This window comes from Papaver somniferum, chromosome 4 (genome assembly GCF_003573695.1).
Source record: "Papaver somniferum cultivar HN1 chromosome 4, ASM357369v1, whole genome shotgun sequence".
NCBI lineage: Eukaryota > Viridiplantae > Streptophyta > Magnoliopsida > Ranunculales > Papaveraceae > Papaver > Papaver somniferum.
This window is the reverse complement of record NC_039361.1, coordinates 2439268-2458226: the sequence shown is the minus strand read 5'-3', so window position 1 is coordinate 2458226 and position 18959 is coordinate 2439268. Positions and strand designations below refer to the sequence as shown.

Sequence of the window (18959 nt, the reverse complement as noted above, 5' to 3'; positions counted from 1 at the left end):
AAGCCCTCTAATCTTATGTCAGAGATTAAAATCTAACGGTTATGTTAAAAGCACCAAACTATTTAGCCTTTTTAATCTCAGACATAAACTTTGAAATCTAACGGTTAATCTTTAAATTCTAATCTTTAGAATTTTGTCTGAAGGTGAGGTGTGGAGCTTTGAATCTTGATTCTCGATGAAAGATGAGAGAGAGCCTAAGCCCAATAGGAAAAGGCATTAAATAGTGAGATGAAGTTGATGTATCCCCCTTCGTGTCATGGAATGGGAAAATGAAGAAGTGTGGTGCTCATTGTTTTGCCAACCTAAGTAACTTTTGGAACCTATCAAGATTGGTCTTAGTTTTTTTAAACTGAATGACTGTGTAAGCATAGTCAGTACAGCAGTAAGGCACATGGTTTACAAAAGGCAAAATGAAAATTAAAAAAAACATATCTACAACATAAACTGAATGACTGTGTTCCAAACATGAGATAGTTTGTTGCATTCATTTTCTTATTATCATCGAATTCACATATTAGAGCCCAATGGAGACCAGATTGCACTACGAGTAATCAGAAAAAACATGATTAAGTATTGCATTACCATACCCCATCTGTATTGCAATTCCAGTTCTACCAAGAAGAGCTAGAACAAGTACAGATTTGTCATCTGCTTGCAGGAGAACGGGATCTTTAAATTTACTTTGTTATTGTTTCAATGCATGGTCTGGGCAGGAGGTCAATCAAAATGCTTACACTCATTGCAAGTAATCTTAGTGTCCAAAATCGAGTAATTTGAAAAAGGTAATAAATTAGGTGCACCTATAAAATTCATTTCAGTCCAGACTGGTTAGCAAACCCATCAAGCAACATCTACTTTGGAATGGAGTGCTGGAGAAGTAAAAAGAATTTGGGTATGTAGCATTTGATCTTGGAACCACTGTGTCCAACAAATTCTGTTCAAGTTTGAATTACAAAATCTATGGAGAATCACACAAAAGATTAGTTAACTCAATGTGCCACTGTATTGCGGTTTTAAAATTGAGTTTTGCGTTTTTAAGTAGTATGAAGTATGGAACATGGGGTACCATCATTTATCAAGAAACCCGAATTTCATCAAAACCTTAGTTGATACTACTTCCGATCACAATTTAATGCATCAACCAATGGTCCAGGTTCCGTACAACCTCCAGAGGAAGTGCTACTTTGTTTTCCTCCTTTTGCACTTTAGCATAAGATAGTCACATCACGGCAGATACAAATAAAAGTCTAGGTTATTACAAAAAATCATAGTTTTGGTCCTTTTGGCATTCTACAGCACAAAAATATAGGACTTTTTTTTTTATCAGAAAGGAGAGTTTTATTAAGAAAGGAAGAATATAGGACTTCTTAACTATTGGGACACCATAAAACATAGTAGGACATTTTCTAGCAGTAATAGTGATTGAGATGAGTTACATTTCGATGAATAGAAAATATTGTAGTAATATAATCAAATTCATGGGCTATTAGAAATTCATTATATTCAAAAATGTAAAGAAATTCACTCGCAAAACTCAGCGACTATAGAATTTCCAAGCTAACTACAATTGACATGTCTGTGTTAGAAATATTCAGCTCAGGACCGATCGGCCAACTACAAGCTAGGTGGGTATCCATATCAAAATTGTTCTTTCCTTGCCTTTTTAACAAAAATCTAAATGAATTTCATGACACATGACTTACACTCTAATCAAAACATATGTTCATAGTTTCTCAAATTCTCTGTAACACAGTTGAGCCAAACATATGTCCATATTTATGGTGGTCACTTATGATCAGAGCTGCAACTATAAATTCATCTTAAATTTATTAGGTGCAACCATAAAATTCATTTTTCATTGACACCAGGCACTATCCATAGTCATCAAATGGGAAAAATGAAAAAGTGTTCTGCTCATTGTTTTCCCAGGCTTAGTAAGACTTGGAAGTTAGCCAGAACCAGTCTTTGCAAAAATCAAATGCTACCAGAAGAATTCAAGGAAAGGTGTAAGCATAGTCAGTGCAGCAGCTGTAAGGGAGGCACATGGTTTACAAACAAAAGGCAATATGATAGTAATGCAATTCCTAGCCTACAAAGACTAAAAGCAAATGAAACAACTACAGGCATTAATATTTGAAGGACAAGTACACAGATTTGTCACCTGCAATAAGAAAACTGGATCCTTCTGATAACTCGTTTAGTGGATCAATTTATGTTTTGTTATTAATGCAATACAAATTAAGCAAGGTAAATATTTTGTTAATTCTTATCAGGCAGGTGACTTTTATTAAATCTCAATTCCCTTAATAAAATCCCCAGGGGAATCAAATGGCATAATAAACTAGTCAAGCTTTTGTAACATGTCATTTGGAACATAATGGGATTCAAAGACTGGGAGCTTCATGGGAAAGGGTGTAAGCATGCATAGTCATTGGCAAGTGCAGTCCAAGGCAGCATACTAGTTTCTTATTCAAGCTTTCGGCGCGCTAAATAAAACATGTAAAGGTGTGTCCATCCCAGCTGGGTATCTATATCAGACATATTATAGTCTCTGGCATTCATTTTCTCAGATTACAAATTAGAGCTACATTAGGGTATGAGAATACAAACTAAAACTCATCACAGAGAAACACTGAATAGAACTGACTTAAGTGACAAAACTATGCTACTTTGATGTATAAGGTAGCATTACAATCAATAATTGCAAGCCTTCAGCACAGTGGTCACAAATACAATTTATATGGATTTGATAACCTTCATGGAAATTGAGAAGACCCTTCGTAACAAAACAAGAAAGAACATGAACATGGACAGTGCAATTTAAGCTATAAGCCTCAGAATTGCAGAATATGTCACCACTCAGTCCCGAAAGATGGTGTTGTTTATATTCGATATCCTCATAGGCTAGAATCTAAACTAGGAATCGATAATAAAATAAGAAAAACGACATGTCTCATGGCCAGTTCAAGAGGTAATGGCCGCAACGCAGCTCCCCAAGGCAATGGAATATGAGAAGTAAATACAGTAAGATAACTAATCTAAAGTCCAGATAAAAATCAGATAAACTAGAAACATACTCAGTAAGATGGGAGGAAAATCATTCTGATCGGTGAATACAAACATCATATTACAATCTATGCTGCTGCTGCTGCTGCTGAGTTTGTTCATATTCACAAATCATAATGACTTTTCCTCCAATCTAGTTTGGTACTCATTTCCAGATATATCATCATATTTCACATCCAAGACTTAAACAATCATCAACAGTGAAAACTCGTACACAGAACCAAATGTTAGATTACTGAAAAACCAGAAAAAATAACCAAAGAGATGGGAGGAAAATCATTGTGCACGGTGAATACAAACATCAAACTAACCTAACTTTCACTGATCATTGTTAGTATTCACAACACGCTATGATTTATCCGCTCACCTAATTTTGGTGCTCTTTTTCTCCAGTAATACCATCTTTTCCCAACACTAACTATGATAACCAGACAATCAGCCAAAGTTTAACAACATATGATTCAAATCACAAACACAGCTGTGTAGAAAGAAACTAATCTAAGATACTGAACTGAATTAAAAATAAATAAAATAGAACACATAGATAAAAACACATATGAGTATGAAGATGAAATGAAGGAGAGATTTTATATGACATCTAGGGTTTCTGAAGATGGGAGGAAAAGGGAAGTTGGGTAGGGGATTATATAGAAGAAAATGAAGACAAAGCCAGAATTATTGAGAATTTATGATCAATTATAAATGACAAAGCTCCTGCAACTAGCTAGGCCACTTATGAACTGAGCTGCATCAATAAATTCATCTGAAATTCAGTAGGTGGCAGCATCTATGGATGTAGCAACCGGTGCAACTACAAAATTCATTTCAGTCCAGACTATATTGGAATAGAAACGCAGGAAAAAACTGAAAAGGAAATGGGTATATTAGGCATATAGCATTTCGGAAATGGGTATATAGAACTATTGAAAGTCGAACCACTTTGTGTCGTTGGGTGATACGATTTAATTATTCGAAGATCCCTTTTTGAAACTCTGATGACCAATATCCTAGATTACACTGAATAAATTGAGAATTAGCACCACTGACCATCATAGTGTTGTGCTCGTTGTTTTGCCAATCTAAGTAACGTTTGAAACTTAGCAAGTTTCGGTCTTAGCATATAAGGCACATGGTTTACAAAAGGAAACATGACCACATTTGCAATGTAATCCCAGGCCTACCAAGAAGACTGTTGGCGCAATGCGGAAGTGTGATGGGATTTATGGAAATGATTTGAGAAATGGGTATAGGAAAAGAGGTTGGTTAATTGAAAATTATTGGTTTAAGAAAAGTGAGGCTTTGATTAATTTTTGAAATGGAAAATGTTTACAAGGAAATTTAGTGTAGCTCTTTGGCTCACTATGTTTACAAAAGGCTCTTTGGCTCTTACTAACTCTAGCTCTCACTCTACTCACTTCTTCACTCACTTGAGTTTTTGATTGTTGTTGGATGATCAAAATAAACCCATTGATTGCCTATTTATAGGATCAATGGAACACTCTAGAAATAAAACATTCTAGAGAACACTTGATCAATCTAAGATTAGTCTAGAGATTGAATATTCTAGACCATGACCAAGGGACCTAGAGACATGGAATATTCTAGAGTGTACAATTGAATTTCTAACTAAAAAAGAGAAGAGTCTAGATATCTCTAGACTGGGCCCAATCAATGGAGATAAGCCCATGGGTGTTTTAGCTAATCTAGACCATCACAAATTATCTAATATCTTTAACAAAGACTTACAGACCATATTCCAATTTCCAACAAAATTATGTGGTAGCAACAAAATTATGAGTTTTGAGTTTTAAAGCTGTATGAAATATGGACTAGCAACATTTGTTTGGCCTGAAAGGTGGTCCAAGCAACCAGAACTTCGTCAAAACCTTAGTTGATACTACTTCCGCTCACAATTTAAAGCATCAAAATGGTCCATGTCCCATATAACCTCTAGAAGAAGTGCTACTTTGTTTTCGTCCTTTTGCACTTTGGCATAAGATAGTCACATAACAGCAGATAAAAATAAAAAGTCCAGGTTATTACAAATAATCGTGGTTTGGGACACCATAAAACATAGTAGGACATCTTTTAACAGTATTTGATGATTCAGATGAGTTAGATGTTCCGATTAATAAAAAAAAATTATCAATCAATACTCATATTTTTGGGCTGATCATTATTATTCAAAAATGTAACGAAATTGGCTCGCAAAATTCAGCGGCTAAACATAGAATTGCCAATCTAACTATAATTGACATGCAGGTGCTCGAAAGATTCAGCTCTAGAGCGACCAGCCATCTACAAGCTGCGTGAGTAGTTTCTTAACTTCTCTGCAACACAATTGAGCGGCCAACTAGAGAACAACCTAAAGATCTGAGCCAAACACATGTTAATATTTATGGTGGCCACTTACGGTCTGAGCTGCAACTATAAATGACAAAGCTTCAACTAGGCCACTTATGATCTGAGCTACAACTATAAATTCATCTGAAATTTATTAGGTGCAACCATAAAATTCATTAGCACCAGGCACTATCCATAAAGTCATTATATGGGGAAAATGAAAAATGTGTCGTGCTCATTGTTTTGCCAATCTAAGTAAGATTTTGAACTTAGCTTCTTTGCAGAAATCAGATACTACCAAAAAGAATACAAGGAAGGGTGTACGCATAGTCAGTGCAGTAACTGTAAGGCACATGGTTTGCAAACAAAAGGCAAAATGAGAATTAAATACAAATCTTTTTTCCAAACCAAACATATGATAAGTAGTAATGCGATTCCTGGCCTACAAAGACAAAATTAAGTAAGGCATTGGGGTCTGTCCAAATTTAAGTGATTTGAAACTTGAAATCATTTAGTCCTGGGTCTGACGACATGTCCTAATTTAAGTGATTTGCAGTCCAAGGCAGCATACATATAGTTTCTTATTCAAAACTTCACTTGGCTAAAAAAACAGGTAAAGCATTATGATCGGTGAATACAAACATCATATTTCAATCCATGCTGTTGCTCCTGAGTTTGTTTATACTCACAAATCACAATAATTTATTCTCTCATCTAGTTAGGTACTATTTTCCAGATATATCATCATATTTTACATAGAAGACTTTAAACAATCATCAACAGATCACTAATCTAAATGAAGTGACCTAAACAGATCACTAATCTAAATGTCCAGATAAAAATCAGATAAACTAGAAACATACTCAGTAAGATGAGAGGAAAATCATTATGAACCGTGAATACAAACATCATATTACAATTTATGCTGCTGCTGAGTTTGTTCCTAATCACAAGTCATAATGAATTATCCGCTCATCTAGTTTGGTACTCATTTCCAGATATATCATCATATTTCACATACAAGACTTATAAACAATCATCAACAGTGAAAAACTCCTAAATGACAAAAATAAGATTACTGAAAATAATCAAGAAACAAAAAAAACCCAAAAAGATGGGAGGAAAATCATAATGCATAGTGAGTACAGACATCAAATCTTCACTAATCCTTGACCAAACTAAGCCCCAATTGTTTGGTACTCACAGTACATTATGATTTTTCCTCTCACTTAATTTTGGTGCTTCTTTTTTCTCCCGTAAAACCTTCTTTGCCAGAAAAATGTAAAATACAGAGCCTCAGAACATTAGCTAAAGTTTAGCATAAGTACCCAAATAAGATTGTTCATCACTGGGAAAATATAAAAAAAATTGCTTAAAAATGAAATTTAATCACACAAAACGGCTCTACAAATGAATGGTTTACAAAACAGTAAACAGATTTATACAACATATGATTCAAATGTAGATAAGAAAGTTAATCTAAGAGACTAGACTGAAAATGATATATAAAAATTCAAAGAAAACAGATCAAAATTGAAAGATAAAATCAGATCAAAACACAAATAAACATGAGTAGGAACTGAATCAGAAGTACATGATGAAAGCCTAACTAAAACATGGATGAAGATATAATGAAGAAGAGATTTGATATCAATCTGAAGATACGAGTGTGAAAGGGAGGCTGGATATATTGATACAAGAAAATCAAGAAAAATAGGGGATTTATATAGAGTTTTGTCTGAATTCGGTGCGCAAAAGACGACAAACCCAAAACTATTCGGATTTTTTAAATTTATTAAAAAAAAATTGTAGCAATTTTGGGGATTTTGCCACTAAATGGACCTCGGCCCAGGTAAGAGCTAGCATGATCTATGGTCACCCATTTATCGGCAGCAATTTGGATTTGTAGCCAAGCCAATTGTTGGAAAATAAATATCTAAGTGCTCCGGTGTTCAGACTTATGGCAGAAATCCCAGTTTTCGTATTTCCGGCCAGTATTAATCTAGGCCACTGAAGAACTGAGTTGGAACAATAATCTGAAATCTCATTTGGTGTCAGCATCTATGGATGTAGCAACGGATGCAATTACAAAATTCGTTTCAGTCCAGACTATTGGAATACGAATGTGGAAATACTTTAGCCATATAGCAACATTTCATCTCGGAACCACTTGGTATTATGTCCAACAAATTTTGTTGAGGTTGAATTACAAAATGGAAAATTTTCTAATATACACCCTTATGCATTTACAAAAGTATATTCTTTTTTATCCATATTTTTAAAATACGCCCAAACCAAAGCCAAAACCTTTTGTCCCGGAACAAGATATTTTTAAAATACGCCCAAACCAAAATCAAAGCCTTTTGTCCCGGAACAAGTTCAGGAAAGGCTAGAGATTATCTCGTAAAGAATTATCCCATAAAAGTCTGTCAAAAAGTATTTACTCCGGTAACTTGCACAAAGATAAGATAAACGGAAAATGGGTCATTTGTCCAAATATTTTTAAATCACGGTTCAAATGGACGAGTAAAAAATAGTTTGGGTGAAATGGCCAAAAAAAAATAGTAAGGATGAAACTGGTTTCGTCCTAGCTTAAATTTAAAAAATAGCAAGGATGAAACTGGATACCTCCTATATAAATTAAAAATAAGAAAAAATATTTGAAAATGGGCACGATGAAACATTGAAACTGGTTACATCCTGCCTATTTTTACATTTTTGTCCATTTAAACATTATCAAAATCTAATTGTCCATTTCACCCACGAATTGTTGATTTTGGTCTTTTTAACCAATTTTGTGTAAGATAAAATCCTTGGCACATTCCGTGCCTCGTTCTTTTTCGGTATAGAGGGTGCATCAGTCACCACTTCAATGGGACTATGCATTCGTTTTGTAGAACTTTCTTTTTAGTTTAGCCGGGACCTTACGATCACACATGACTCCCATCGCCAATCTCCATTTTTCCCACCATGTCTGGGTTCTACGTCGAATATCCTCGCCGGTATCACCGTCACTTTGGATCATAGATCCCAGTATATAACCTTATGATACTTTCATTTGGTATAATCTTCCCGTCAAGCAGGACTGCTCCAGCATCAGGCCCGATGTCGTCGAAATCGTACCTCAGATACTTTGTCTTGGTGTTACTGAGTCTGAAGCCCGTCGATTTTAGAGTTTGCCGCCACCACTCTAGTTTATCCTCTACCTCTTTTTTTGATTCCCCAATCAGCGCCATATCACTTCAGCGCCATATCACTTGCGAAGAGCATACACCAAGGGATGTCACCTTGTATATCCCTCATAAATTGGTCTATTACTACCGTAAATAGATAAGGACTCAAAGCTGATTCCTGGTGTAGTGTTATCTTGATAGAAAAGTCGTTCGATATTCCATCGCACGTACAAACACCTGTGAGTCTGTGGATCCTCCCTCGTACATATCCTTGATTAATGTTATGTACTTCGGGGATATCCTCTTCTGTTCGGGTGCCCACCAGATTACCTCGCATTGGAATTTATCGTAATATTTCTTGAGGTCAATGAATACCATGTGTAGGTCTCGCTTTTGTTCCCGGTAGCATTCCATTAGTTGTCTAACCAGGAAAATTGCTTCCGTAGTCGTTCTTCCAGGCATAAATCCAATTTGATTTGTCGTTACGCAAGTTTCCCCTCAAAGCCAACGATCAACGACGCGTTCCCAAAGCTTCATTATGTGGCCTATTAGTTTGATTCCCCTGTAGTTCGTACAACTCTGGATATCCCCTTTATTCTTAAAGATCGGGACAATGACGCTTCTTCGCCATTCATCAGGCACTCGGTTTGACCGGAAGACACTATTGAAGAGCTTGGTCAACCAAGTTACCCCTTAATCTATCGGGCACTTCCACACCTTGATAGGGATGGTATCAGGTCCCAGTTCCTTTCCTCTTTTAGTTCCTTTTAGGGCCTCTTTCACTTGAATCACTTCACTTTGAAGGATGGTGCGGATGGCCTCTTTGGGCTGGTCCACAGGTTCCCCGTAGCCCACAAGATTGATCTATGGGTTGTCGCCCCCTAGATTAAAAAGTTCGTCGAAGTATCCCTTCCAGCGTACCTTTATTGATCTATGGGTTGTCAGCAGATTTAATGTATTTTTAAAAGAACGATTTTTTGGGGACCATGGTTTTTTTTTGGGACCATGGTTTCATTTTGGGTAAAGACATTAGAAGTAATTCTAGATCACCCCATATCTAGTTATTTATTTACTACCTAATCTACCCTCTTAATTAATTTAGGTTATGATTAGTGAAATGATTTAGTTAAAAACAATTAGTGAAATTAAATTAAAAGATGGGTTTATTATTAGTTGAGTAGAATTATTGTGAGAGTAGAGTTAGAGAAGATGAAGGAGAAAAACATGGAAAATAGAAAAAAAAATCCAATTCACCCACTTTGAGTATTCAAGTGATGAAAACTCATCTGATTCTTCATCTCCATCCTCTCCTAAAATATTTGTTAATCTTCGAAATGATCCGGATTTGGCTTATTTCTTAGATGGTGATTGTCTTCTTCCCCAAAATGAAACTCAAGATGAAAATGATGGATTTTATCAACCACAACCGGAGGAAGAGTATTTGGGTGAACAGGTATGCTCCCAACTTAGATAATGTATGTTGAATTGGTAAAAACTTCCCCAAAAATGTAAATTTTTGAACTGGATTTTGCACAGTTCGGTTACATTATGCGAAGAACATGTAACCAAACTGTTTTGAAGGTGTAGTTCGGTTGCCTTGTGAGATGAATAAGGAACCGAACTCATTTGAAGATGTAGTTCGGTTACTTTATCCAAACACGCAGGTTACCGAACTCCACATTAATGGAAGTTCTGAGATGCAGTGTTATGTTCGGTTGGTTCGCAACTAACTGAACTTTACGTAAAAATAAAGTTTAACTAAGTGTATACAGTTCGGTTGGTTCGCAAACGGCATGTACCAACTATCTAACCGAACTATGTTTAATAAGTTCGGTTGTTTCTCAAACTTGAACCTAACAGCATAACCAATCGAACTTAACAAACAAAAAAAAAATCTGAAGTTCCAGTGTCTAGTTCGATTATCTACATAAAATACAAAGTAACCGAACTCTGTTCATTTTATTAGTTAGGTTGTTGCGATAAAATTCACATGTTACCGAACTCGGTTCCTTTTATTTGTTCGGTTGCTTTGCAACTTGCTTAACCAACCGAACAATGAGTTCGGTTTCCCCAATAAAATTATTATGTGACCGAACTTATTTGTGATTGCATTGATGTTGTTACATTTCTTGTAGATGGAATCACAACCTATACCAATGCATGATCAACCTTCTCCGATTGGTATGTTGTTCGAAGATACATCTACTCACTATGCGAATGAGTTGGTATTTGACTTACCTGTTAATGCGAAGAATTGGGCTAGAGAACGTGCCAAGAGAGTCAATGGCGTCTTGGTTTTGAATGGAAAAGAAAGCAACGCTCGTTTTGAAATGGTTTGTGAGAGAAGTGGAGATCCCGATGTTAGTCACAAGAGGAAGGGTTATGAGTATAAAGGAAAGACGACGAGGAAGAACACAACGTGCTCAAAGAAAATCAAATGTCCGTTCAAGCTAGTATTTAGCAAGAGCAAATTAACGACGAAATGGTTTCTAGCTATGGATAAGGTGGTAGGTCGTCATAACCACCCTCGTCCGGATGATCTTGAAGGGCATGCAATGGCCAAGTCAAGTGAATAAAAAAGCGAGTCAAGTGAAAGAAATATGAAGAAAAACGGACCGATGTTACGCTCTCAACCCACTCCGTCGGAACCAAGTCAAGTGAAGCAAAAGGAAATTGATGATATACCAGCTCATGTTGATAAAAGGTACTTGGAAGAGCTACCTCCTTACATTAGAGATTATGTCATATCCATCAATGATGTCCCTCCGGATGGTAATTGCGGTTTCCACGTTGTCAAGGAACAACTAGGGCCTTTCACTCAAGGTGCCAAAAATTCATATTTACCAGTTGTAGGATTCCCATATGGCCAAGGAGTGCGAGCATTAGACAATTGCAGTTTAGGGAAGTGGTCGTACACCCAAACCTATGAGAAGAGGCAAAAAATAATACATTCGCAATATGATTAGTAACAATACACATTCATTCACTTATATATTCAAACACACAAAAGATAATTTAACGGGATACCTGAACAAGGGTGTATAAGCCTCCAAAATATAGACTCCTAAGTCTCGAAGCTTTTCTGAGTTCCACTTAAACGAATGAAAGAACCGCAATGCCCCAAGAGTAGTTGTTCACCTCATCCAAGGGGTCCAATAGCTGGAGGTAATGAGCATTTACCACGTGGCCTGAAGTGTCAGGGAAGAAGATGGTTCCAAGTTGATATAACAATATAAGCAGTCACATGGTGCTTAGTCTTCTCCTCTGTCATCACCAACTTTCCTTGAGCAACCAAATCTTTCGTCCCTGAAAACTCATCAAACAAGGTTTTGAGCTTGATCTTTTTCAATTTCTTCTTGTACGTGCGGTCTTCCGCAAACTCATTATACTCATCACCTTCCTTAGGCTCTTTGTTAGCTCGCCTAAACTTACATTGTGCCTTTTTATCGCTCCATCCTAGACACCTTTTGACTAGTTTTTCAAGAACTTCATAACTCATCGAGGGATCGTAGCCATCTCGAAAACTTGTTCCTGTAATTGGTAGGGATGTGATTCTAAAACAATCATCCGGAGTTATTTCCATCTCACCAAAAGGTAGATGAAAGGTATCCGTTTCAGGATAAGCCCTCTCGGCAAATGCAGTAACAATGACAGCATCAAATTTTTGGTGCGCATGTTGTATCCCGTTCCATAGTACACAATCAAATACCGCCAGGCGGACCTCATCACACTCATTTTCTATATTCCATACCTTGTTCTTTTGACGTTTCAAAACACGAACAGCATTTTTATGATCCTAAAAAACAACATCATATCTTATATACTAATATATATAGAAAAGAACAATATATGTCAAAATATAATAAAATGATTGAGAAATCTAAATCTTGATGGTTAAGATTGAACCATACCCTTGTTGCAAAGATCTTGGCAGCCCATGAGTTTTTGTAGCCCATCAATACCTCCCCGCCATCTCTTGGAGTACCATATGTTGGATTCTTTGGTGGCAAACACAAATCCTTATGAGGAATGTACGAATATCTAGCACAAGGCTTTTTAGGCGTCTTTCTAGGGCTCTTTACCACTATGTCTGCTTGTTCCTCTTCTACTTCCTCTTCTTCTTCCTCTTCATCCGAGCCCTCCTCTGATTCATCATCATTCTTATCTCCATCTTTGTCTCCGCCTTCCTCATCTTTTTCACCCTCATCATCGCCACCCTCATTTCCTCCTCCTTGATCTAGTTCATCTTCTCCACCTTGATTATGTTCTTGACTGCTCATCTCTTCCACGATCTCTTCATTAACTTGTTGGATTACGTTGTCAACATTATCTCTATTGACACCATCTTGAATGACAACACCCGGTAATGACCCACCTCCATACTTAGCATTTTTGGTTCCACGCTTATCGGCACCTAAGTGTTTTGGGCCTCTAGGCGTGGGAGTTCTCAAATCTTCCGGTAATGGTTGGTTAGATTTCTTACCTTTGCCACTAAACAAAAAAACAAAAGAAATAAGGAATAATTCACGAAAAAAAAACCAACTCAAGAAAAAAAATCGTGTTCCAGGGTAGAGTTCGGTTACTCAATTATCTTTTCGAGAAAACCAAACTCCACATATATATGTAAATAGCCAAGAGTTCGGTTTGTCAAAGTTTTTTGCAAACAAACCGAACATATTGGAACAAGTTCGGTTGTATGGGAACTAAACATATAGGGAAAAAAAGAACAGTTCGGTTACATGGCCAATTTTTTTTTTTTGTAATAAGGGTACAGTTCGGTTACATGGCAGTTTTAAACATTTATGCGAAACAACCGAACAAAGGTGCTAGAGTTCGGTAGTGTGGGTACTAGAAATTTTGGGAAAAATCAAACAGTTCGGTTACATGGATTTTTTTCCTATTTTTGGTAATATGGCTATAGTTCGGTTACATGGTAGTTCAACCATTTTTTTGCGAAACAACCGAACTCACGAGTTCGGTAACCTAGTTTTCAATCCTATAAAACCGAACTGTTCTTCGTGTTCTTCATTTCATGGAGTTCGGTTAAGAAACTATGGCAACAATAAAATACGCTCTAACCGAACTAAACACTGTAACTTCAATTTGAACCCTATTTTGATGATTTCTAATTAATTGAATCGATGAAAATCAAATTAAAAGAAATGGGTTTCTCGGGAAATACCTGCGAATCGGTCCCATGGAAGAATCAGGCTTCTTACTACGTCTATTATACTGGATTATGGATTCACTTGTCTCTTCCACTTATTTATGAATCTCAAAATCACTTGGCTGATTTGCTAGATGTCCTAATGGGGGACCTTTTCCTGGAAGTCTTTTGGTTTTCTTTCGAAGAACCATTCTTATAGTCGATTGATTAATCGACGATGAAAATTTTATGGATCGACGATTAATCGATAAAGATGACGTTGAAATGGGGAAGAAGAGAAGAACAAGAGGGAGAATAGTTTTCTCCTCAAAACTGTTTTCTTTTTTTTCCTTTTTTTTGGGTGCGGCTAGGTTTAGTTTAGGTTTTGAATTAGGTTTTGTTTTAGATTAAATTAGAGGCAGTTATTAAGTTAGGATTAATTTTAATTAGGGTAAGGGACAAATTAGTAATCTCATAATTTTATGACATCCCTTAAAATTGTAGGGTAGGTGGCCTAATAGGATCATGGTCCCCCAAAAAAACCATGGTCCCTAAAAAATCGTTCTTTTAAAATACACCATCATCCATTAAAATGTTCAGGCCCACCACATCAACTCTTGAAAAATGCAAATGGCATAAATGATAATGTAATGTATCACTGGATAATATACAAAGGCTTATAGCGCATTTGGAATTTTGGATACACATCCGAAAATAGTTTCTTGACTTCTAGAAATCAAAAAGTAAGAAATTAGTTTGGGTATAAAATTTCAGAACGATTTCTAAAAAAAAAAGTTGATTTTTTTGTGAATATACTCAAAAGTTGCTTTTCGACTTCTGTAAAATCGAAAAGTCAAAAGTCAGTTTGACAATAATTTTTCATAACGACTTTTAGAAGAAGAAAAAGTTAGCTTTTTGTGAAGAAAAATAGTTTTATTTCTGACTTCTGTTTCTGGTATCCAAAGGCGCCCGACTATTTTTCTTGAAAAGCGGAAGCACTTCAGCTTCTGATATCCAAACACGTTATTACTCTTATGGGTGTTACGCATTCAAGATTCCACCAAAGACTGTGGCCTCTCTTCCACGGAGCGTCCAACGATTTCATTGAACGTGATCTGTAATCAGCCAAGTGATGCCAAAAGGTTCAGCGTTATGAAATTTACTTTTTGTACCAAATCATTTGGCATTCTTAATCTCAGCCATCGGATTATCATTAAATTCTAAAATCTAACGGTTTTAATCTTTGTTGAAGTTGAATTATAAAATTCATTAGGCGCGCCTATAAAGTTCATTTGAATCCAGACCGGTTAACAAACCAACCAATCAACATCTACTTTGGAATGGAATGATGGAAAAGTAAAACCTAGTCACACAAAAGACTAGTTAAGTTTCAAATGAAAGCAGGGAACCCACAAATCTTCCTGTTAATGCGGCCGAAGGTCGCGATAATTTTGTTTGGAACAATTTACATAATTAGTAGTTAACTAGAATTTGCTTATCAAATACATGATAAATTGACAAGTATATGCAAATTTTACTTGCGAAAAGTAATTGCAAATTTTTTTTATGGTTCACAGATAGTAAAATGCAAAGCAAATGGATGTGACAAGGAGACTAAAAAAAATTGTGCTACAGCTACAAGGACTAATCATAAACAGATGTGCGTTGATTACTAATTCTGAAAAAAAAAAAATCCTACACAAAATTTATGTTAAGCTAAAAATTGGGACGGGCTATAGCCCGGGTTGGCCCTTTGCGAGGCACTTCCCTGTTTCAATCCAAGAAAAGGAAACACAGGGTGGGATGAAGTTGGTGTAGGCATGTAGCTCCTTTTCCCAAGAGAGTATTACCGTTTTGATATTGAGTTTTGCGTTTTAAAGCTGTTGAAAGATGGACCATGGGCTAGCAACATTTGTCTAGCCTGAAAGTCCAAGCAACCAGAACTTCATCAAAACCTTTGTTGATACTATTTCCGATCAAAATTTAATGCTTCGACCAATGGTCCATTTTCCATACAACCTCCAGAGGAAGTGCTACTTTGTTTTCGTCCTTTTGCACTTGGGCATAAGATAGTCCCATCACACGGATACAAATAAAAGCCCAGGTTATTACAAAAATCCTAGTTTGGTCCTTTTGGCATTCGACAGCAGAAAAATATAGGACCTTTTTAACTACTCGTTCGTTTGGGACAACCACAAAATATAGTAGGACCTTTTTTTAACAGTAATGATTCCGATTAATTAAAAAAAATCAATCAATAATTAAATTTTTAACTGTAATGATTCCGATTAATAAAAATAAATAAAATTATCAATCAATAATTAAATTTATGGGCTTATTAGAAATTCATTGTAATTCAAAAATATAACGAAATTGACTGCAAAATTCAGCGACTATAAAACTGCCAAGCTTGCTAGCTACATTTGACATGTCGGTGCTCGAGAACGACCGGCCAACTACAAGCTGGGTGGAGGTATCCATATTAAACATGTTCTCTGTGCCACTGTTGAGCGGCCAAATAAAGAACAACCCAAAGATCTGAGCCAAATACATGTTAATATTTATGCTGGGCACTTATGGTCTGAGCAGAGACTATAAATGACAAAGCCGCAACTAGGCCATATGATCTGAGCTGAAAATATAAATGGAAAAGCTGCAACTATACCACTTATTATGATCTGAACTGAAACTATAAATTCATCTGAAATTTCATTAGGTGCAACTACAAAATTCATTTCAGTCCAGACTGGTTATCTTGTTGAAGTTGAAATTTATGGAGAATCACATATAAGACTATTCATAAAGTCATCAAATGGGAAAAATGAAAAAGTGTTGTGCTTATTGGTTGCCAATACAAGTAAGACTTGGAGCTTAACAAGGTTTGGTCTATGCAAAAATCAAACAGAAAAAGGTGTAAGCATTAGTCAGTGCAGCAGCTCTAAGGCACATGGTTCACAAAAGGGAAAATGCAAAATTACATAAAAAAAACATATCGCAATATTGTAAAAGACTGTATAATTCCAAACATATGATAATAATGCAACTGCTGACCTACAAAGACTAAAAGCAACTGAAAGAGTTACAGACAATAATATTTGAAGAACTACGTATCTGTCACCTGCAACAGGAGAACTGGGGTTTTCTGATAACTCATTTAGTGGATTAATTTATGTTTTGTTTATGCAATCTAATAATTACTTCCTTAATTTTTTCTTATCGGGCAGGTGACATTTATACTTTTGGAAATTATTAAAAATAATTTTATTTCAATGCATGGTTTCAGGCATGTGGTCTTTCGTAATACCTACAGAAGGAAAACGCAAAATTGATAGGGCCTTGACTTGAGGTCTGTCAAAATAGCATGTTCATAGTTTCTTAGGTTCCGAAGTGTACCATTACATCTTCAATCTTTGTAGCATGTCAATTGGAACTTAATGGGATTCAAAGACTAAGAGCTTCATAGAGAAGGTGTAAGCGCAGTCACTGGTCAGTGCAATCCAAGGCAGCATACATAGTTTCTCATTCGACTTTCAGTCCGCTAAAAAACATGTAAAGCTGGGTATCCATATTGTGATCACTCGAAACATACTATAGTGTCTGGAATTCATTTTCTCAAACTACAAATTACAGCTAGATTAATCTTTAAGGATACAAATTAAACCATTAAAAAAATCATTATAGAGAGAACCGTTGAGTTAAAAGTGATTCAAGTGACAGGACTATGCCCAGATATGCTGCTATGATGTATGAGGGAAACATTACTACACTCTACGGTCTATACTTGCAAGCCTTCGCCACGAAAGAAATTCCCAGTTACCTGGGGGCTATAAATACAGTTCTTATGGATCTGATAACCTTCATGTAACTGGGAACTCCTCTGTAGCTGAAAGTAAACAAGCTCAACAATTTATAAAGAATATGCACAATGAAATTTAAGCTACAGGCCTAAGAATAGTATATTGTCACCAAGGCCTTGTGCTATTCAATCCCGAAAGAGTGACATGAAGTTGATGTAGGCTTAGCCCCCTTTATATCGTTGGATGATAAGATTTAACTATTCTCATGAATCATGACCATTCCTAGTTTCCACTCAATAAGTTGAGAAATAGCACAACTATCCATAAAAGTCATCAAATAGGAAAACTAAAAAAGTGTTGTGCGCATTGTTGCAAGTGTAACACTGTGTTTGTCTGCATCTGACTCGCGATTTGGATTTGAGTCCATCCCAGACTCGTCGCGAATCAGATGTCTGACCGTTTGTTTTCTATTTTGAGTCAAATCGGACTCGATATATGACCCAGACTTAACCCCTTACTCGGACCCGTTTGAGTCAGGTAACGGAATACCTCTGATTTATGGGACCAAATTATTGACCCACGTATATTTTAGTCAGTTGAGTCAGATCAGACTCAAAACAAACATATGAAGTCAGATCCGGCTCAAGTCAGGTGATTTCAGTCAGATCCAGATGACTCATATAGTCTGGAATAAACAAACATGGTGTAAGTAACATTTGGATCATAGCTAGATCGGTCTTTGCAAAAAATCAATTACTACACAGGGAAGTGTAAGCTTAGTCAGTCCAGCAGTAAGGCACATGGTTTACAAATGGCAAAATGAAAATTAAAATACATGTCTATAATATAAACTGTAAGACTGTGTGCCAAACCTGAGATAGTTTGTTGTTGCGTTCACTTTCTTGTTATCATCGAAATCACATACTACAGCCCAATGGAGAGACCAGATTGAACCGTGTGTAATCAGAAAAAACATGATTGAGGCATTCAGCATTAAGGTAGCAGTATTGCCAAGGATATACTACTTTGCTTATAATTCAGGCATTCAGCATTACCATACCTAGGGCTGCACAACCGGTAGGGTGAGTAGGATATGGTCTATTTCGCCACCCTACCCACTAAGTGGCGGGTAAGAAATTTTTTACCCACCACCCTACCCGCCATTAAACGGGTAAGACCCTATCCGACCCATTATTTGGCGGGTCGGGTAGGATAGGGTAGCGGGTATAATTGTTTTTTTCTCCTTCTATGTTCTGGTTCCTACTTTCTACTATGTTCTGGACTTTGTGGTTCATAGTTACTACCTTGACTGTGTATACAAAAAGTGTTTCCCAAAAAGCAAAATAGAAAAAGAATAATCTTGCAACATCCTATCTAAATATGTACCCAATGGAACTGTCAATCTAACTAGGGAAAAATGAACAGACAAAAACA

The 18959-nt window shown here is 36.3% G+C and overlaps 1 pseudogene; it reads right to left on the bottom strand.

Moving 5' to 3' along the window:
* Positions 1 to 2829: 2829 nt before the first annotated feature.
* LOC113276663 lies at positions 2830 to 2907 on the bottom strand (annotated as a pseudogene).
* Between the last annotated feature and the right edge of the window lie 16052 nt (positions 2908 to 18959).